At 38.0% G+C, this 22,849-nt stretch overlaps 1 protein-coding gene across 4 annotated transcripts in view; it reads left to right on the top strand.

The window, feature by feature from the left end:
• Nucleotides 1-306: 306 nt before the first annotated feature.
• The window catches only part of USP9X (ubiquitin specific peptidase 9 X-linked), a 104,698-nt gene continuing 82,155 nt past the window's right edge, over nt 307-22,849 (top strand). For 2 of the 4 annotated variants that reach the window (XM_030020151.2, XM_041124899.1), the window contains exon 1: nt 307-491. The gene's annotated coding sequence lies outside the window, so the exon portion shown is untranslated. The remainder of the gene's footprint in view (nt 492-22,849) is intronic. The other 2 variants (XM_030020150.2, XM_030020149.2) reach the window with 1 other exon arrangement.

Below are 22,849 nucleotides of genomic sequence, written 5' to 3'. Positions count from 1 at the left end.
CGCGGTGCGTGTGCGCCCCCTCCCCCGCGTGCGCCCGGTCCCCGGACGGGGCGGAGCGGAGCGCGCAGGCCCCGGCCAAGCCCTAGCCGGAGCCGTAAGCCCAGGGCCGCCGGGCAGGAGCTGGTGACGCAGGAAAAACGCCCCGGCGGTGCCGCCGGCGCCGGAGAGAAGCGGAGCGGCCTGGGCCGGGATCTGAAGCGCGGGCAGCGGCGGCAGCTTCGCCCTCCCTCTTTCCGTCGCAGTACACGGCGCCCGCCCGGGGAAGGAGGGTGGGGGGGTGGGTGGGGGGGGGGGGGGAGACGGGACCGGGGAAGCGGAGCCGCCCCCTCAGTCAGCCGGCCGCACGCCCGGGATCGCGGGGCCTGGCATGAGACTCTGCCCTGCTGGCTACCTGGGATGAGGCGGTCCCCGGCCGCGCTCCTTCGGCAGCACCCAGGAGGGCACCGGGCCGTCGCAGCAGCAGCCGCGGGACAAGGAGAAGCCGTGCGGGGGTGAGTGGCGGAGCGCTGCGCCCGGGCGGGGCCGGAGCCGAGGCCGGGGCCGGGGCCGTGTACGCGGCGAGGCGAAGCCGGCTGCTCGGGGGCAGCTGTTTGTGCTGCAGCCGGCCGCCGTCGTGCGGAGCGGAGCGGAGGGAGGCGCTCCCCGGGGGATGGGGCTCCCCGGGTCGGGGTGCGGGACGGCGGGGTGCGGCGGGGAGGAGGGGGCGAGCCGGGCCCCGCGGGGCGGGGGTGGTGGGGGGGGGGGGGGGGGGGTGTGTGGGGATAACGAGCGGCGGGTGGCGGCAGCGCCTCCCTCGCAGCCCCCGGCGTGTGGCCCTGCATCGCTGGTGTTTTGGAGGGCAAGGGAAAATGGCTGACGGCTCCTCATCCTCTCCCCGGCTGCCGGGGGGTGGAAGTGCTCCGCGCCCCTCGGGGGGCTCTGCCGGCCGCCGGGCGGCCCCTCCCGCCGTCCCCGTGTCCTCCCCTCCCGGTGCCGCCGGGCGAGGAGGGCCCGGTGGCTCCCCGCAGCGCTGCACCCAGCTTTGCCTCCCCTGGTTCTCGCTTCCCTTCGCACCGAACGCCATTACTGAGGTGGAGTGATTGGAGCCGTGTAGGCCCGGGCGACGCCTGGAAATAAGGCCCTGCCGAGGCGCTTTTCCTACAGTCTCAATGAAAACCACCAGCACCAGCTCGTTCACGCCCGCTGTAAACATTATTAACACGTAGGCCACTCCTCTAGCCTCGGCTTCCAGCAACCCTATTTCGATGCACAACCCCCCCCCCCCCCTCCACGTTTGTGGCTTTTCGCATCTTCTTCTAGTTCACCCTGCCGCTTCTTCTCGAAGTTATGTCTTAGGGCTTGTCCGTTGAGATTTATTTTAGGCAGTATAACCCTCTCCCCTCGTCCAAGGTGTGCGGCAGGGGTAGTTGCGTGCAGTTTGGCCACGGTTATTCTCTGTTATTGTCCTCAAGAAAACGGAGGATTTCACCAGTTGGATGGGTTGTTGGGGGTTTTTGGTGTGTTGGTAATTGCTCTGTTAACGTGTGCTCTCCCACTTTGTGCGGCATTGTTTGTATACAGAGAGAACAGCCTTTGAAAATTATTTATTTTGTTCTCAAGTGATTTTGTTCTCATAGAAGCATCCAAAAATGTTGAGGTGGTTTTTAAGGTGCCATATTTCATTTTCAGGTGGCTCCCTCAGAAGCCCAGTTAAGTATTTTGAAGATGTACAATAACACACAACCGTACAGGAAAAAAAAAATTATTTTAGAAAAGAATCGTTCTAATTAAATGTTCAAAGGACTCCCAGGCTCACTGTAGACATACTTTGGGTGTCTCAGCTGTCTTCATGTTGTCTGTGCAACTTGATTTACATTCCCAGTTCTGCAGTTGTATTCCTATCTCTGGACGTTTGTATCGGCCCAAAGACCCTCTGAAGTCACAGGCTCAGAGCTAGCACAAGGCCCACTTTTGCTGACCTAGTTGCAGAGCTGGGACCTGTATTTTTAAAAAGTTGTTGAATTTAGTTATTAATGTGCCGTGTTAAGTATACTAGTGGCAACACTTGTTATGACAGACAGACTACCTAACCTGTGTTTTTCAGCAGGCTTCTCAAATGCCTGACGAATGGATATTAAAATTGTTATGTTTAGGAAGGGACTATTGATGGGTGTTTGGAGGATTGACCTTTATTGATTATGGAATAGAAATGGTGTCTCTAGTAAGAAAGATTTAGGGGTGACTGAAATCTCTAGGCAGCTAACTTTATTCTTGATATTTTAAGGTTTTACTTTGAGAAATCGGCAGAAGTCCCCACCATAAATATTCCTGATCAAGTAACATGTTTATTTCAGCAAAGCCTAAGTCATACATGAGGGTGTTGGAGGTGTTTTTGTTTGTTTGCTTGGGGTTTTTTTTTGTGTTTTTTTTAAATAATGCTTTTGATTCTTTGAGTTGAAGTAATGTTTATTCTTTGAACCAACAAAGTACAGTAGCTAATATCAATAATTTTGGGGAAGCATATAAAATACATGTATCGATTATTCTGTTGCAATACCCTGGACAATGGTGATGCGTAATGATAACTTTGAATGGAAAACATAAACATAATCATAAAACTGCAGTGGAAGAAACTCAAGTATCAGCATGTTGTGTTTGGGGGGGGGGGGCAAGGGGGAATGTAGCTAAAAATAAATGTAAGATTGTATCATAGTAACTTTCTCCTCTCTCCCCAATACCTTTTGTACTTTTCTTTCATGTAGGTTTTCTTAATGGTATTTCTTTTGGGTAGCCTCTGTCTTAATCTTTCCAGGCTGCTACTTCATGTCTTGCAGAATTTGCCCTTGTGATACTTCTGCCCATTGAATTGACAGGAAGGCTACATCTGGAGGTGATAATCAATAAGGATAGCGGTAGCAAAACAGTTTACTCTTTCTGTATCTGTGGAACACTGTCACCCTTACATAAACGTTTTATTTCCCACATTGTGGTGCATTTGTACTCAGAAATAGACCAGTGCAACTACTCTCTGTTCTAAATGCACACTTTTAGGTTTATGCATTTTATTATTGTTCTGGAATTCTTACAAGCGAGACTCAGGATAAACAAAAATAGTGGATTAGTGTCTATTCAATAAAATAAGATACTTTTACTTTCTTAAAAGTCTATCTGTAATACCTTTGTTCCAAGACATCTTACACTTAAAATTGCAATTAGTCCCAATATGAGTACAACTCTGGGTTAAAATGGATAGGAATTCAGTTATTTATCGGTTTGAAGAAATTACTATTAAATGGCTTTAAAGTTATGTTTCTGTCAGGTGTGTATTGAAAATACATGAAGTTCCATGGGAAATATTTCTGTCCTTCCTGCTCCGGTTTAGAAGTAAGTTACGAACTTATTTCAGGTATTTGAATGGCAAACTCTTTTGTGTTAGGCAGTACTCTTGAGTGTGTGTGTGTGTATATATATATATATAATTTTTTTTTTCCCCCCCCCCCCCCCGAAATACTGTTTTATATATCCTAACAGATCTAAAAACTGTAGGTATATTTTGAAAACATCCTGAGCAGGATGGCCTCATTTGTGAAGTAAAGGAATCAAAGGCGGTGTGTCTTAACAGTTTTTCACTTAAAGCATGATTTATTTATTTTTTTAAAAAACAAGCCAAACCCTGCAAAAACCCAGAAACTATTAGACTTACTTTAATTCTTTTTCTTTTCATCACAAACACTGTTTAATCAAACCAGTAGTCTTGCTTATCCAGCACTTGCAGAGACCAGTGTGAAGTGGTTGTCTGAAGATGTAAGAAACTTTGCTGGGTTTACTGTTTACTTGAAAAGCTGTACATGTGAAGGCTTTTTTGTGGCCTTTAGAAAATTGTTTCCTGGATGTTTGCACTAGTATTAATCTGAACATATGGACATGGTTTCTCTTGTTCCAGTATCTTAAGTTTTTCTTATAACATGGATCTGTCTCCTTTAAACTCTGTGTAGCTGCATCTGGTTTTATTATCCATATCACCCTTGTTTAAAATCAGGGTTCGAAATTTAAAGCTGTACTTGAGGGTATGTTTTGGGAACACAGCTTGTTAATGTCTGTCTTTTGTTGTAGTACCTTGCCTTTTGCAAAGCTAACAGTGCTGTGTACTGTTGCTGTAGACTTGTCTTATATCATACACGATGTTTGTGGTATATAACTACACAACTTTCTTTTTTTTCTTTAACATAACTGAGCTTTGTTATGCATACTGTCCCCCTGACACAAACCTAATGAAAAAAGAATTAAAAATTAAGCTATACTGCTATACCTGCCCTTTACTATGAGTTTAGAACATTCACCACAATCTTTCTTTTGTTCCATTTTTCTTAAGAGGTTCTTATTCTGCAATATCCAGTAGTGATGAAAGTCAGTTGCTTAGCTGTCTTGCCAAGCAGTTGGTTATGTTTAGGAAGAGCAGTTTGGTAAACCTTTGTATTGCAGAAGGTAGTTAAAAGAAACAGTCTTTCCATAGCAGAGGCAGGGGATGGAAAGGAGGTCTTTCATAAGCATATGCTTGCATGCAGTGAGACTTGAATTTTTCTACCTGGGAAGTTTGAGCTATTTTGGATTCACGGGTTAGAAAAATGCAGTGACATTTTTCATACATTAAATTGAGTTTTTGTTCTCTTATTAATGTAGGAACATCTTAAAGTTCTCTGTTATAATGAGTTACAGTTTCGTAGTCTTTAAAACAGTTATGTTGTATTGGCTGTCTCTGTTACACTTAAGGCTGTAGCATGACTTGAGAATATGGTTAACAGAGGTTCCCTCTGCAGTTCATGACAGAGCCATGTTTTGACTTGGATCTTGTTTAGAGTCTTGAATAGATAGACAATGGCAGAAAGCCGTTCTGTCATGACTTTGCACCATCAAAATGTCAGCTGTTGCATTTTTGAGACATTACAGTGTCCACTTGAGCCCACTGGTGCTTTGAGAACTTTCTATAGATCTGGTTTAGTAAAATAATTTAAAATATTGAGTGTTGGTAAGGTTACAGGAGAGCTGTTGTTAACTTTCCCCACAATAGAGGAGAGGAGCAAAGTACACAAGTAGCCAGTTGTGACTAAGTGTAAAATCTTTTGGCTTCTTTTTTTTCTTGAGAGCTTTACAGCACAGCCAGTTCCTTTTGCATTTTTTGTTGTGAATTTTCTGATACTTGCTTCGTTTTGTAAGAAGCCATTAGTTACTCATTTTGAGAGTTGAATTCAATTTGCTTGATATCAAAGCTTTTTGGTTGCCAGCTGTTGATGTGTTTTCAAATAAAACTTAAAATGCTGAGAATAAAACCTGTTTGGATACATGTATGTTCACAGGCTTGCTTTCTCCTTGCTTACATTAGGGATGTATGGTTTTCTTAAAGGATTGGTTAGTATTAGCTGAGAATGATTACTTGCTTTTGGTTAATTTCTTTGTGTTAGTACACCTCCAAAAGAGATCCATTGGATGTAGATTTAAAATCTAGTCATGTTTTGATTGCTAATATTTTCAACTTTTTTCATGAAGTTAAAATGAATACTGCTTTAGAAGTAACGCATAGCTATCAGGAATGTTAGCGTGGGAAACTTATTTGTAGCATCCTTGATGTGCTTACAAAACCAGTATGTAACCTTGTTTCGTGATTTAGTTTTCCTTACACATGTAACTGCCAACAGAAGAATGTGATTTTTTTTCATACAGATCTTTGCATGGACATCTTAGCAAATCATACTGTTTGGTAGTTAGTGTTTAGCCATGAATTCACTCATAAGAGGGGAGAATTCCACATTGCATCATTCCTTAAAGATGTACATCTGTGAATGGAGAACTATGACAGAAGAAACCTTTTTTCCAATTTTTTTTTTTTTAAGCTGAGATTCAAGAATATGTTGAAGGCAAGACACAAACATGTGACTCCTTAACATTTGCTCATGTCCTCTTCTCCTCTCTGCTATAAAATGTAAAAGGCTGCCATCGTATTTTTTTAACAGAAGTGTTGTTCAAGTGAGTGCTTCAAAATAATGAAAAGTACATGCAGGGAGTTTCAGGGGTAATTTTTCATTAAGCTTTCATGTAAAATATGCAAAACTCAAGTAATGGAAAATAGTCCTTAGAAGAGCCTTTGTTTAAGACAAATAACGCTTTTTTGTAACAGCTGAATGGCAACATGGAATGGCACAAAAATGTATGTTTTAAATTCCATAGGCTTCAATCCTTAAGTAACCTGATTGCTGCTTAACCTTTTCTCTAGCTTCAGCGGGACTAGGAGTGGGAAGAGGGAAAGGTATTGTTTTGTGTTAGGGTGGTCTTAGCTACAATGCTCTGAAATGGTGAAAGAAGAAAAAGGAGATTGTTTAGAAATGTGTCCAGTAAAGAAAAAACAGTAGTGATGTGTGCCAGGTAGGATCTCTCTGTTATCAGACAGACTTTTTTGGTTGGAGGAGAGTGTCCTCGCTAACACTGTGGTGTGGAATAGTGGTGACAGGCCTGTATTGGCTGTGGGTGGAACTTCAGTTTTCTAGTCCAGAAGTGAAAATTGACAGTGAGGGGAAGAAAAGTCTCTTACTTTTTGTTGTGGTACAAGTGTCTCAGGACATTTTTCTAATACGAGATGAGAGTGAACATCGTTGTCAAAATATACTGGTGTATCAGTAAGTGAGCCTCGCATCCTTTGGTGTTTTAATTTTTCTGCTGTCTTAGCAATGAAGTACTTCAATGTGGTTTTGAATAAGTTTTAACAGAACAAGTCTATGAATTTGAAAGTTAAATAAGAAAGGTGGATCTGCTTAGCTTAATTTTTAGGTGAATAGGTTGGTAAAAGACCAAAATTTTGATAAACTAAAAGCTTAATCTATAGTTTAAATTATATTTTATATTAGAATTTGTATATTTCTAATTTAGAAATAAAATATTGTTTGGTGATTTCTGACGGTTTTCTTTTAATGCATTTTCCCAAATCCTTTAGCTGTGAGGATTTCTTCTTTTTTTTTTTTTTTTTTTTTTTTTTTTTTTTTTTTTTTTTTTTTTTTGGTTTTTTTTTTTTTTTAAGTTGTGACATAAATTCTCTGGAGCTTGAAGGTGAAAAATCCAGTGACTTGTTCTACAGTTTCAGGCTCCGTTTTTTCATAGCCCTCCATGTGTCTTGACCTCGTCTTTCAGACAGTGCTTTATTAATCGCAGTGGGACCTTAAAATCCCAGGTGCTTTTCCTGACTGCTTATAATTGTGTGTGTGTGTGTATACGCGCACATCTGCGTGCACACACACGTGCAATGGGATATTTTTTTTTAAGATGATATACTGACTATCTTCCTTAGTAAGATAGTTGGTGAGGTAGTAATGTCAGATTTCTTAAGTGCTTTATAGCTCTCTTGCTGTGTCAGAGTTTATTCATGATAGGTCTGGTAATTAGACAGGAAGATAACCTCCAGAATAGCCTGAAAATTCTTACTGTTCTTATTCTTCTAGCAGTTTAGCCAGATTGCTGTGGTTGACAGTTTGTAACGTGTCTAGTGAAGATGTAACTTGAAACATGAATTCCCCTTATGGCGTTTGAGAAGCTATTAATTCCTTTCCCTTTCCTTCCATGCTTAAGGATTGGGAAAACAGATTTTTTTTTTCATAAAACGAAAAGCTTTGAAGCGAAATGAAAACCTTCATTTTCATCAGTGGCAATGGCTGCAGCAAGGTTAGCGTAGTGGTAGTGAAACCTTGCTGTAAGCTGATGTGTTTTCAGTCATGGAAAAAAACCCTATGTGATCAGTATCAGCCTCTGGTTAGCAGGTATATGACTGAAATTTTTCACTTACCTGCACCATCCTAAGATTTTTTGACCAGCTGAAGGAGGGTTTGATAATGCATCCTGTCATGAATTTTCTTTTTCTTCCTATCGCTTTCCTGATAATGGAATGAATATTTAGAACCAGTAGCAACTCTGGATATGGTGCCTGGAGGCAGCTGGATGAGGATAGTGAATTACCAATATGTTAGTTTAGTTTTGTTGTTGGCAAGTAGTAGCCAAAATGAGAGTTGATTTGGTGATTCAAATGCACTGTGTTGATTGATCCTTAGTTGGTACCTCAGAAGATCATCTTTTTCTAAAATTGAAATTGTACTCGATACTTGATGTGCTGTTTGTTTATATGCTTTGTATTTACTTTGGTGTGAGTATCACACAGGAAGATCGAGATGTTGTGGACGTTGTATCCGTTATTCTAGACCAGCAGCAAGTAACTAACAGTTGGGAGCAGAGAATCAAAATCTCTCCTGTGAGAGCTGTTTCATGTTTATAAGTATATGCTTATGCTATACTACATCTAAAATACGGTTTGAGGGGTTTTCGGTGTTGATGAGCCACTGTGGTTCTTCATGGGTCTGAAAATACGATAAATAGTAGTAGTTCATGCTTACAATGAAGACTAACCCTTTAGTTCTACTTTCAATTATTCTAACAGCAAAATTTTGCTTTAAATGTGAGTTTATCATTCTGTGTCTTTTAACTTCTAAATTACAGTTGTCCACTAGAATTCTTTATTCCATATCTCTTTAACATAATCAGCTTCTCTAGTGTATTTGACGAATTTAAGTTCTTTTTGCAGAACTTCTGTGCCAGAAATGGGGGGGGGGGGGGGCCTTAACAACCATGTTGATGTTTAAACAGTTCAGCTGCAATGTTTTTTGCACCTATAGGAATTATGAAGACATTATTCTTGGGGTACATTTCTGTAGACCAGTACAGTAGGTATAAAAAACTTTGCTTCTTTCACAAGCTCTGGAAATGTTTGTTTTCTCTTAAGATACTTTCTCATGATTTTTAAGATGTTTTCTCTTAATAAGAAATAAGGGGTTTTTTTGTTTAATTTTTGGTAGTTTGCTCTTACTTGCCTGCTTTGGTCTGGTGGTGGTAGTCTGCTTTAAAGAAACACTGTGGTGATACTTCATTGATCTGATAAAGCTAGTGTCTATGCATTTACCTTTTTTCTTTTCCTTCCTGAATATCTTCTAATTCATTCTGTATTTTCTTATGCCGTTTTTCCTTGAAAATGTTACTTATGAATTCAGAGTGCCCAATTGTTTTAGTGGATATCTTCCTTTGGACTTTTTTTTTTTTCCTCATACTTCTGGGTAGCTAATGCTTCTGAGTAACTAATGTTGTGTTTCACCAAAATTGGTGTGGATAGGTGTATACTTTGGAGAGGCTTTCTTGCTGGGAAGAAAGTGTCATCTTTACAGATAACAACTTGTCACAGGGTGCTAATAGTCAGTTGTCTTTTTTCTTTCCTTTGCTGAATTTGTAAATATGAGGTTGATGTTTGAGGTACCTTATTTTTCCTCAGATGCCTGATAAATGTAAGTGAAAAATTTGATTTCTCTCTCCCCCCCACCCCAAGTTAAAACATAAATTGAATTTGGATAGGAGTATTACTTTTTTCCCAGCTATAGTATGTATTATTTCATCAGAACTTGGGGTTTGTAGTATTTCAGAGTGGATTTCTCAGCAGAACTAAAAGGTTGATTTTTAAAATGCTTCCAGTATTCTTTTTTCAGTTGAATTATTAGATGGCTCAGTGAAGTTACTTAAAAATTGTGTGTGGTGGAAAAACAAATGATGCAAAGAGCCTTGGAAAAAACGCACAAGTCGTGATCTATTTAAGCATTTTACCATTTAAGGGGGATATTTTCACTTGAGCTATGGGTAATTTAAGAAGATTCCTCTAAGCTTACATAAAAGTGGAAAATGGGGAAATACGAGAATGAAACTTGTTGTTAAACCGGTGTTGTTCTCCCCCCCCCTTTGATTATGAACTCTTCCTCCTATTGACTCATTCAGTCTGGAAGGTGGATTGAATTGGGTTGTCATTCAGTGTTTCATCTTTGGAATTCATTCTGTAAATTCATGTGTTACATCAGTCTAAATCCCATATTTATTAGAGTAGAATTATTACTCTGTTAATAAACTTGATAGGTGTTTTTTACTCTCAGCCTGTACATTTCCCAAACATTAATGTATTATTTCTCACATCAGTCTGTACATAAAAAGGCTTGTGTTGTCTTTTGTTTTATTGATGAAGAATTGAGGCACAGAGGCTGTAAACTTCAAAAGTACCTCCTGTCATAACTTTTCAACAGATTTTTTTTTTTTAGATGTTCAGGTGTTACAGACACAGCTTATGCTGGCTTAAGTTGCTGTTGTGCTCCCTCGCTCTTCCTCAGTTTTGTCTTTATCTCAGTACCCAGAAAAATGAGAGGAAGATGAAGAGGTTAATCTGAAAAATCTGTGATTTCTCCAGCAATGTATATGAACAAGACACAGACAGAATTAACTTCTCGGGGTTCTATATAGTTGCTTTATAACCCACAGATTTCCCTTTGACTTGTGCAGTTCTATTTATTTTCTTGTAAAACATCATTTAACTTCTGCAACAAATAAGGTATGGACAATTTTTCTTCCTGGTGCCTCAGTTGATTACTGTTTACCCAGGGGACTTAGTCTGATGGAAATGAAATTACACTGGAAACCAGATCACTCTGAAAATCCCACATTATGTAGGAGAAAAATGACAAATTGAGCCTTTGACAATTTTAGAGAGCATGTTCTGTCTGCCTGTGTCTCACACACAGACACAAAATTTTGTTATATGAAAATGTCTTTTGCTAAAAAGTAGCAAGATGTTAACTGTCACAGTGGATACAGCTGTTGTACTCAATACTCATACTCTGTCTTCTCTAATTCCAGTTTTTTGACCTGAATTTCCAGATAATAATTTGAATCATGCAGTCTTGTTTACAGTTTCATAACTCTGGCCTTTCTTTTTTTTGTCAGCAGGAGTAAAGTTTTTGCCACCTTCTGTGTTCTACATCATCTGCATTACCTGCTGTAGCTTTGTCACTGATTTATGTACTTGTGGTCCGCTTGTTCAAAGTGTTACTGCTAAATTAATTTTCCTGACTTACTGTGATCTGTAAAGTATTCCACTGGCTTTATCATAATTTCCAGGGCAAAGATAGTTTTTTGCCTTCACCTGCTTAGACTTCTCACACTTAGCCTTATTAGCTCCGGCTACTTACTCTTTCTTTCATGACTGAACTTGTGCTGTTCGTGAACTGACATTCCTGGCATTTAGCATAGACTAAGCAGCTTTCTCTGTGTGCATTTTCCTGTGATATCTATTATGCTTGAGAAGAATTTTGGTCTTTATGACACTTTTGGGTTGTCAGGACTCATCTCGGCTCTAATGTATGAGAACCTTGGCTGCTATCGTAGCTAAATATGTGCTAACTATAATTATCCATATTCTGTATCCTTCCTTTTTCCTCCTTTTTCAGGGTGTATTTCATAATAGATTTGCCCTGATGCTGAAAGAGTTGGTTCTATCCATGGTTATGTACTCTTCCTGTTTCTTGTGCCATTGTTAGTGTTCATATGGCATGTGATGCAGCTGAAATCGAAAATTATTTTCATTCCTTTCCCCCAGTTACCTTTCAGCCAGATAGGCTTCTTGATCTGGCTGACTATGTGGTGACCCAAGGGCTAGTACTGGTGGTGAGAGGGTGGTTAGGACGAAAGCGAGCAAGATCACCCTCCTTCTCTTCTGACAGTGGAGACTTACCTGGTTTCAAACAGACTGTGAAGCTGTAGCTTCAGCTAAGGCTTGTCCACATGCAGAAATACAATGAAACTTCTGTTCTAAAATTTACCAGGATATAATACTCTCACTGGGGAATAAGATTGCTGTGTCTCACTCACTGAGATTCCAACGATGGAAGCAGAAAAGATCCACATACACACTGTGGTGGCGAAACAACCTTATGAGAGTTCCGTTGCTGTCACTTTGTGCTAGTTCAAGCACTGTCCTTAAAAAGAACAGTTACAACATCCCTCTTGTCTCTCTTGGCCTGTTGGTGGATTCAGCTGAAAACTGGTATCTTTATAGTCTATTTCGTGTACCGATGGGAGGTGCTCTCTAACAAGGGGGTTTATGGGATTCAGCAGTTAACCATTTTCACTGCAGGGAGATTAGTAGTAATGTGTGTTTTGGATTGGTTTTTTTTTTGTGTGGTGGGTTGGTTTTTTTGAATGACTTCCTGGTTTTCAGACAGAACTGCAAAAGAGTTTTTAAACCCATTCTCAGTCCTTAGGGTGTGGTAGTAATTGATCATTGTCTCCTGCATTTCTCAATAAAGAAGGTTATGACATGCTTTTTGATAGGTTTTATACATACAGGAATATTAAGTTTCTGGGACAGTGGAGTCACTTTTGGTTCTGTGGAGGAGTGGGTATAGCAGAAATAATTCTCCTGTTTCCAACCCTGCTTTGTTCTTAATGTACTTTCCAGGGGCTTCCTTACTTATTTCTATCCAACTTCCTCTGCTGTTTACCTTTTTGCATTTATATCAAACTACAGCCTTCGTCGTGTTGGCAGAAGGAGCATTAAGACAGAAGACAAAACTGCTGTTCCTGTTGCCGCTTCTTATTTCCCTGCAGAGAGGCCAGGATTTTCAAGGGGAGTTGTTATACAAGTTCTTTGGAGCAGATAGATCATTTTCAGTGATTTCTTGAGCATTCAGTCTGCTTAGGCAGATGGCTTGTATGAGTTTAGTTGGAATGGAGCATGTTTAAGGCAGACAGTCTTAAAAAAAATTAACTATCAGCTTATAACACCTCTAGTGAGCTTGTGCAAGCTTGATTTTTCAGAGCAAGTGTATTCTGACTGAAATGGTTGTAAGGCAACAGGAAATGGCAAAATGTTTACTTGCAGTTAGCTAGCATTGAACTGTACAAAGATCGCCAGGCTGAGTTAGGCAGTTGGTACATTGAAAACTAGTTGGAAGTTTGGCTAAGTTTGTTAAGAGGTTATGAAGAAGCTTATTGAAACGTGAATTTTGATGCTGATATCACTTTCTTCTGTATTTGAGACATTTAAAATTATGCTTGATGATGATGATGGTAGTGTTTGAGTTCCTGTGCTTAGTTTGTGCTTTTTGATTGAACATTATGTGAAAAGTAGAGTTTAAAAAAAAGAGAAGGGAAATTAAAGCTAGTACAGTAACGGGAATACTTAGATTATTTGAATTTAAAGCATTTCAAAATACCTAGGTATTTCATAAAGTTAATTTTGTCATGATTCAAGAAAGTAAAATGCTTTCAACTTAATACGTGGTTTAGATGCTGTACCATGCTTTAATTATTTACAGTTAACTAAGCAATAAGTTGTGTTAGTTTTATACTTTGAGGGAAAATTTCTATAATGTGTTGATAATGTCACAGGATATTAGGAGTATAGACTAATAATAATTAGTTAATTAAATAATAATTTTCTTTAATGTGTAACACAGTTTAGAGAAGCCCTTAAATTCTCCATAGAAAACATGAAGGGAGTCAGAAGGGGCTAGCCTGATTTTTGCAGGCTACCTTTAAACTTCACTTTTCTAACAGAAGCTTTATAGTATAATTTTGGTAGTGGCATTGGGTACTGCACTCTACGGTGATATGTCAGGTGCGATGTATAAGCATGATTTAACAAAGAATAGCGTGCAAGTAAAATGTAGAAATAACATTGTAGTAATATCCATAATTCATTGGCTGAATGGCTTTAGACAATATTTCAAATATTTATAGTGCTGAGTTCCGCAAAGCCTTAAGTGCAGTGTACTATAAATAATTTCATATTTTAAAGCCACAAGCGGAGTGAACCTGGAAGGTGCTGTTACGCTTCCCTTCAAATATTTGAGAAAGAATGAAGGTAGCAAAAGCCATTCAGCACCTACCGGTAACCTGGTAGAATGTATGAACCTCATCAGAAATAACAGAAGCCATGATGTATTTATGTATCTCGGGGGAGCCAAGGCTAGGGATGCCACTGAACATGAGAAATGATGATTTGGACATTTGTATGGTTCGGTGGGATCTTCTAAGGATAGAGCATTGAAGCGTTACTTCCTTTTCCGTTCTGTTCCCGAGGAGGAATTGAAGTTGTGAATAGTATTAAATTGCTCCAGTATAGCAGATCAAAGGGAGTGTTTTGATTTAAACCTTTTTCATTAAGCTTTTAGATTTTTGTTCGCAGTTAATGTTATCTGTAATCCTTAGGCAGTTGGACTTAGATGATCATTGTAGGTCCTTCCTAGCTGAAAAATAATTCTGTTCTTAAATATTCTATTCTATTTATTGAAGGAGGAGGCGGATACTTCATAGTTTTTAGCTTCATCAATCCTGCCTACAAAATTGTGCTAAAAAATTTTGAGATTTCTTTGTGAGCCCTGCAGCAAAAGAACACAACTTCCAAGGAAGTTTCAAAGGTCAGCAGAGCTAGAGGATAAAGGTTCTTAACAATTATTAAGGGTTTGAGTCCAACCCTCCAAAAGAAGGGAGATACTTTGTGGACACTTCTTGGAATTTACAAAACTCATGTTCTTCTCCAGTTAACCTTAGGACCCAATTTAGAGATAAATTATCTAATTATCTAATGCAACCTAAAATAACAATAAAAGCTTCCTGCAGAAGTTGCAGAACTAAAGTTCTGGATATGTATCAATGGTTTCACTGCCACCCTCACAATATCAGATACAAACCCCAAAGCTTTTACAAAGTTAAAAGTCCAAGGATTTGATCATGAAAGAAGAAAGGAATATCCGTTCCTAAAGGTGGAATTGAAGGAGCTTCTAAATTGGTTAAGAAACTGGAGTTTGCAGTTTGGACAAAAAAGATTTGTGTAGATGCAACAACATTTGTTTATTTTTGTCAGTCTGAGTGTGAATATTGCAGACTTCTTATAGCAAACCTGAACAAAATGGAAAAAAAAATTCTTTGCTGTGAAATGATGCAGTGTCCAAACACAAACAAAATCAAGTAGATTTAAGCTGCTGCAAAGTGTAGTATTGATGATGTTCATCAAAACAAAAGTGAGACTGGCAGCTTTTTACAAACAAATTTTTGGCCTTGTTTTAATTTGCTTTAGTACTTTAAAAATGGGTACTGCTTAACACAGAAACATAAATGTGATAGACCATTTTCTTATATTAGCGGAGTTAGGTAAAAGGTTATATGTTAACAAAATCAGATTTGATTTGTTTGTTTTAACGTTACCACATAGAAGCTAGTACACTTCTTGGGTTGTATGAATTGACTTTCTTGCTGAGCTCTTTGGTTAAAAAATGATGTTTACTGCTCTTTCTCTGGCATGATTGAACTCCTTTTAAGAGCTTTTTGCTGAAGTGCTTTTTTGGCTTTGTTTTTTAATGCTGAAGACTTTCTGATGTTCTTTCATCTGCATAGCTGGTAGTAATTTTTTTACACCCTACTATTACTGATTTTGTTTCAAACTTATTAAACCTAGATCCTCCTCCCTATTTAGTTTTGTATTTTATCTATATTTTATATCTGCTGTCTGCTTTAATTTCCAACACAAAACCATAATAATGTCACAGTACTTAGTTCCTCCTGTGTTGGAAGATAAAATTTCTAACCCCTTTCAGTGGGAGAATTGCAATGGATGGAAATACTACTTCATTGTTATCCAGTGTGCTGGGAATGCATTCAGCATCCTGCCTTCTCGCTTGATATGAAGAATAGTGTTACTGAATATATTACTCTTTTTCATTTATGCTTTAAAAGTTATGTTTAAAGATGGTTTCTGTGTACAGACATTATTTTTAATTGAAAGTATAGCTATATATAGTTGGTAGTGGTATCAGCTGGTCATCTTAGCTCTGTGTACTATTTCAAACAGCCAAGAAATGTTTTCTTGCATGACTAGCCAAAGATCTGCAAAACACACATTTTAGATGTATTGGTTCTGTTCTTAAAGTCTACAGCTTAAAAGCTCTTAGCATGAAATAATATCTTACTATATTTATAACTTCAGGCTTCAGAACTGAAAAAGAAATACTATGTTGTATGGTAAATAGTGTACCTCTTCTCAAAAGTTGTAGGGAAAAGGCAGGTCATCACTGCTTCTTCTAATTTTGTTTATGTGCTTGATTGGCAATTACTGCTTTTTGAAAAGAAAATGTCAGTTACAAATACAGTACTTGCCTGCTGGTTTCTCAGTTCTTTTTCTCCTTTGGTAGGCCCAAAAGTTGAAGAGAGTAGTAATAGCAGTCTGAAAAGGACACCTTTATTCCCTTACTGCAAGGGCATAAGATAAATAGCAGTTGGAAACCCCAGAACAACTAGGCTGCTGTGGAAGTGGTGGTCTCTGGTGTTCTGTCCTGTGGCCAGTCTTGTAATGGGTTCAGATACTTGATTCAGCATGTTGCACTCTCATCTCGCTGGGGCAGCTAATTGGTGTGGAGGGTATCTTTATTGCTGCTTAGTTTTGTTTCTAGATGTAAAAGGCTGTAATTCACGAGTTTCTTATCAGTTCTGCAACCAAAATTATATGCTTTTGTTAAAAAGACAATGGTCCTGAGATTTATTCTTGCTACAAACGTGCAATTGTGGTGTTCACGTGCAGTTGCTTTTCTAGAATAACCATGCTTCTAGTCATGTTTCCCAATATATATGAAGTTTTCTGTATGTCCTTTTTTCTAGGTGAATGACCTGACAGTTGGCTACGTTAATGCACATTTTTATTGTGCTAAGCTCATCAGATGATCCAGATTACTCTGTGATATGTTCTCATTGTTTATCACTCCATTAGTTTGTGTGCCATGTGCAAAATTTATTAGTAATTTTATAGTTTTTTCTATGTTATTGGTAATATTGAATAGTATGAGATTGAGAATTGATACGTGAAGCATTTGGCTAGGAATGTTGTCCCTGTTTGTTAAAATCATGTTAATAATTCCGGTTTCAATCAATGGAGTTTGTTGTTGTTTTTTTTTTTTTAAACCTGTTTTGTTTACTGTAAATTTAGTCAAACAAGCATCTAAAAATGCAGTACAGAAATTGAAATAGTCTCTAACATCTTTTATGGTGAAGAAAAATGTTAAATTGATCTTATTTATTAGACTGTAGGAAGTTGCATTAGTGGCTATGAGTTTCACTAAACGGGTTTATGTCCAGAGATGGTAGTTTGATTTCTTCTCTCCATTCTTCCTGCTCCTCCCCCCCCTTCCTTTCTGTGCTATTTTGGACTATATCCTGTTTTTCAAGATCTAGTAGAAGTTACGTCTGTAGATTTCTCTGGATTCTTGATCATATCATAAAACTCTTTGAGTGCAGCTTATCTGGGTTTTCTGATTTTAAAATATTTAGCATAAGTTGTTGTCATGTATTACATTATAAATATTGGAAACTGAGTTTTTTGTTATGACATTGATGCATCTTTTGTGTTTAGATTCAGAGCAGAAATATTACTTAATATCATGGCAGAAGAGGCTGAGATGTTTAACATTTATTTCATGGTTTATATGGTGGTTGCTAGGATGTTTTCAGTGTATTAATTATGAATGATAATCATATGTGTGTACCAGGAAATACATCTAAAAATTAAGGATAATCAATTAGAATAAATTTGGAGACCACGTATTAAATGAATTGCATGAAGAAAAAAAATTATTTTGGGATACATCTTTCTGTTTTGTTAGTATATTGCAATATGTTAATCCAAAACTAAATTTTGTTACAAGTGCAAGAGAAGTGAGGTGTTGTTTTCTACCTGCGTTAGTATACAAACCTATATGTTCTCCTGAAACAGCTTTAAAGACTCGTTCCACTAGGAAACTGAAACTGTTGCTATCACTGTCGAGTGGATTTCTGAACCACTACTAGATACTGTTATAACTAATAAAAAGAAGAATTTCAATGCTAGTACAGAAATACAGTTTACAAGTCTGCTCTTATGAAGAATATTAATTGTCAAGAGTTGTAGGCTGTATAGTGCACATCCTCATGCAGAGAAAACACAGAGATGAGTACTACTGTGTAATCTTAGGTGTCTGGTCTCTCTCTTTCAGACTTCGTAATACATCCCATTCTGTACATTCCCAAAGCTTTTCATTTCCCTTTCATAGCGAGCTTCAGCAACTAGTAGGAAGCCACTGATACTTCAATGCTCAGAAATTTTTAAATTTCCTCTATTCCCTACTGCTTTGCTGTAAAAATTCATGTCTTGCTGAGAAAAGCCTTCATTACTTAAGTAAAATTAAGCCTATATTTTTTGCTACCCCTAATACTGAGAATGTATTTTGATTTTTCCCATTGACTTTTGAGCATCCAGTAATAACACTTTGTAGCAAAAAGGCAGAGCAGTCAAGTTGAATATGAAGTAACATTAAAAGTAATTATCCCTTTTTGAAATGAAGATCAGATCTTTTAAAAAAAGGTCTAATAGTGTAACACCTCACAATTATTAGCATTTGGATTAATGCTTTAAGGAACAAACAGGGTTCTTAAAGTGTTCTGGACAGTGAACTTTGCTGTATAGCTTGGAGAGGTGTAACTATTACATACATTTTAGAATTGGATGAACAGCTTGAAGTATTGATATGGCCGTGACCAAACTACAGATTTAATAATCAGAAAGAAGGAACCAAGAGCATTTAATCAGTCTTTGGTGCAAACTTTAGACGTATTATTTTCTTGAAATAGTGCTAAGTAGACATGTTTTAATAATAATTGCTCCATAGATGATAATCAACTGCAAAGGTGTGTATTCCTTTTAATCTAAAGCATTATTTAAGTGTAAACATTAAAACATGATTTGTCCTTGCTTATAGTGTTCTACTGGGGCCTGTAAAGGACTGAGGTTGCAGTTTGGACCTGCAGTATCAACTCAATCCTAATTGGCTATATTGCCAAGAACACATTTTTTGGGTTGCAGAAGGGCAGCCTCCTGCGTAAATAAACTGTAGCATAATTGGAAAAAAGCATACCATTGTGTTGCTTGGCAGCATGAGATTGAATCTGACTGTCTGAAACAAACATACATACTGAAGTTCTTAGATATGATTTTTTTTTTTAATTTTAGTTTTGAGGTTGGTTCCTTGTTTGATTTTTTTTTTCCCCAAAAGATTAAATAATTCATGTGGTTTTGCTGTAATAAAAAAAAAATAAAAAATTGCTCTTTGTATCATTAAGCCTTCTATGTCTAGTTGTTTTGTTTGGGGTTGTTTGGGTTTTTTTTAAGTGATGGGACAGATACTGAATTCTCTATCCCTGTTCTTGAATTACGCCACATATATGAGTATTTTAGTTCTCTTAACACAGGGTGTAAATACGGCATTTTCATTTCTTTGAGGTTGTTGACCTTCATTTTCCCCAAATCTCATTCACATTAAGGCTTCAATCTTTGAATTTCCTTAGAACTTTAAATTTTCAACCAGACCTCTGCATAAGTTCCCCAGTGCTCTAAAATATGGGCGAAGATAATAGAATCAGGCTGTAACACCTGTAAGTCTGTAATACAGATAATATTCATATTTGTTGCTCAAGGAGGAGGAAACATCATTGCTTAAAACTAGCATTTTCTGCAGCATTCCTCTGCGGTCTCTTCAGCATAGAATGCTGCGTAGCTGGTACTTGAAGATCTGAATGCATTTAGATGTCTCCTTTGAGACATATTTATGGGGTTGAGAGTTGTGGTCCCTCTGCTTTGCCCTTGACCTGACAATAAGCGGTGATGCTTTCTTTTGGAAGTTGAGTTTCTGTGCTTTTACTGCTTGCTTAGATTCATGTGAATCTGGTAGGTGTAGGAGCATCTTGTACAAAGTGAAGTTGTGTACCATGAAGTAGATGTAGCTTAGCTACACTTAGTCTCAACACTAAACTTTGAAGTTAAAAAAAAAAAAAAAAAAAATCCTGGAAGAACAAGTATGTTTCAGGGCATCCCTCTTTATTTTGTCGCATGATATTGTGGGCGAATAGAATTGTACCTTTGCATGGATGTTCCAAAGTTCCAGAAACTTATGCTGTCAGATGTCTTAATTTCAGGTGTATGATGTGGAAAGAGGAATGAAAAAGGTTACTTGAAGTAACCTATTCTTCAATGACAATAGTTTTGGTTCATAACAATTACAGTTACTCAAAATCTGTCTTTTACTGTATCACTTAGAAATTTATTGCTTTGAAATCATGTGTTGGAGCCTGATACAGCTGACGAAGAAGACGAAGCTTACTAGGAGAAAGAATCTAAATTCATTGTAATATAAACTATTGGAAATAACCTTTTCTCTGATGGCTGCTTATCAGGTATTTTTTAAACATTGAAAGTTAGACACTTCTTGCTCTGCTCAATAGTAGCTTCATGACAAGTTTTTCATTAATCATTGAGTACATTTCAATTTTAGTGCATGTCAGTGTTAATGAGCAAATTTCTGGGACCACCATTTTTCTATTCTGCTTATATAAATAATTTCCTCCTTCCTGAAAGACATAAGGCACAGAAGAAAAAGAAAGTTTTGAATGTGTAGGGGTGTGTATAGATTGTAACTACTGAATTAGGTCAGTGTTACAGTTTTGGGGGAGGTGTTTCTAGATGAGAAGGCGTTTTGATTGAAATAAAGGAATAGGGTAGAAGGTTAGATTCCTAAGTCTAGAATTTTTAGACTAGAATCATGTCATAACACTTGTGATGAGTCAGTATTTATTAGGATTTTAAGAAAGCAGTTCCCAGAATCCTATATGAAACAAATCTGATACTTTTCAACCTAAAATATGTATTGCTGCGGTTAAGCTTTTTTGCAGTAAAGCACATCTTCTGTGAGATCCTGTTAAGATAGGAATGTCATTCCATAAATAATGTTGGAGAAAAAAGAATTTTGTTTTTTCTTAGCATAGTTGTATGATTTTCAGAAACCTCTGTTGTTACATGTTGAGTAGACTGGTATCCTGGTCTGTTCATATATCCTATACATTGTTACACACTGCAGAGTAGTTTTTGTGGCATATATTCTCACTTGCATATAACCAGAAAACTTTAAATAAAGGAAAAAGAGGTCTGTGTCCCTAGATAGGGCTTAGGTAATGTGCATGAATAATAAATTGTATTTTGAGGTCTGCTACTGTCATCTGTCACCTTGCATTTGCTTTTTTCTGAGACTCTATATTGTAAGTAGCTAATTTAGGAGAAAGGCTGTATGTATTGGGGTATTTCAGTTACTTTTGAGGAGATGACTTTGAGAAACTCAGATAAAGCAGTTCTAGAAGTCAACTGTATTAGAACATGATGTATGTTCCTTGATCATTATATGCTGAAATGCCATCCTTTGTATTTGCTGTTACATGTTACCCTGTAACAGAGTAATATGTACGCCTGCTTTTTAGCTAGCACTTACCCAGGAACCTATGTCTGAAGCTTTTTTCCTGGCTTTTGGAAAGGTGCTTGATTTCTTTTCTTACCCAAACAAAATTAACCTCTTCTGCCGTACAGGCGTGAGGTTGCTGGTTGCTGGAAGCTGAGGCTCAGATGTGCAGCTGTACTGAATGCTTGAGCCTGGAAGCAGAGGCCCATCCTGGAGGGCAGTGCAGTGTCCGGTGTCCTCTGCACAGTCGTCTGGTGCTCTGTTGGAATGCTACTTGCAGCGGGTGGTGTCTTCTAAATGGGGAGCATGCGGAGTCAAAAAAACTATAGTTGTCTTTTCTTGGTGTTGCTAAAATTACAAGGAGTCAGGTGGAGCAAAAGCTGACCTTCGCTTATAATTTAGTGGTGGATCCAGGGTGACATAAGGAGATGGCAAAAGCATGACGAATCAGAATTTGCTCAGTTGGCAATCAAAAGCAAATGGCAGTGGGATTTGACTCAGTCTTCATAGCCTCGTACATCAGATTAACAATGGAGTAGTGAGTTTGTCATTCAATAGGTGTCTGTCTCCATCTTGTCACTGTATCAAAACATCCATTCAAAGCTTTGGGTGAAGGCGATAGTTTTTTTTTTTTTAACATGGCTTAATGTGCTGAATCCAAAATCAAATATAGTAGAAATGAGACCTATGTAAAAATTAATATACAGTATCCAGTTGGATACAGGCAGTTTGAATTGTTTCTGTTGGGCTGTCTGCTCAAAACCAAGGTGTTGCTGCATCAGTTTACATTTATTTATAAATAATCAATTAATTATAAATAGGTGTAAAGGCTATTCTTGAGCTGAGCCAAGCTGTACCTTGGTGAGTTTTAACTCTGAAAAATTCAAATTGAATAGTCTGAATTAAAGAAGTGATGGGAATTTGAAATTCCATGGTTAATCAGTTCTAGAGAGATTAAAGAAGTAGCGTGTTCTCTGTGGGCGTGCAGTTTCATGTTTTTACTGAAACATAAATGGTTAAATCTGGCTGAAAACAGGACTGGTAAACTACTCCCTTCTAATACTGTTTAAAATGCATAAATTGGATGATGAATTATGCTTACAAAAACATGTTTGTATACTCTGTAATTAGAAGGAAAATACCTGAACAAGGATATCCTTGCAATTTAGAGTATGCAGATACTACAAGAAGCAGTCAGACCATTTATTGGAGATGGAGTGTTTCTACTTAGGTGCAGCATAACTTGAAGTTACTTTTGTATCTCTGAGGACATCACACAAATGGGGAGTTGGGGGGGGGGAAGCGATGAACTCACTTAAGAAGTTGGACTTATCTTATGCACATGTCCAAGCCAAGTGAACTTCTCTGGATGCCCTGAAATACACTTTTCTGGGAATGTAATTTAAGTAATATACATAGAGTATTGTGATTAGAGTCTTAAGCAAACAGTCACTGAATAAGAGGAATAAAAAGATATGTTAGTCCTTTATGTAAATATTCTGTATTTACTAGTATCTACAAAATTCTGTATAATTTTGTTATGCAGATTTTGTTTTACTCTGAATTTACAAGATTTTGAATAAGTTGGTTATTTCATTAGTAGTTTTCTTATATCTTCTAGTTAAATTATGTCACTTACCTTGAGCAGAAAGGAATTTACAAGCATGCTT

Source organism: Aquila chrysaetos, chromosome 7, assembly GCF_900496995.4.
Source record: "Aquila chrysaetos chrysaetos chromosome 7, bAquChr1.4, whole genome shotgun sequence".
Lineage (NCBI taxonomy): Eukaryota > Metazoa > Chordata > Aves > Accipitriformes > Accipitridae > Aquila > Aquila chrysaetos.
Note: the sequence above shows the minus strand (reverse complement) of the source record. Positions and strands in the feature narration are given on the sequence as shown.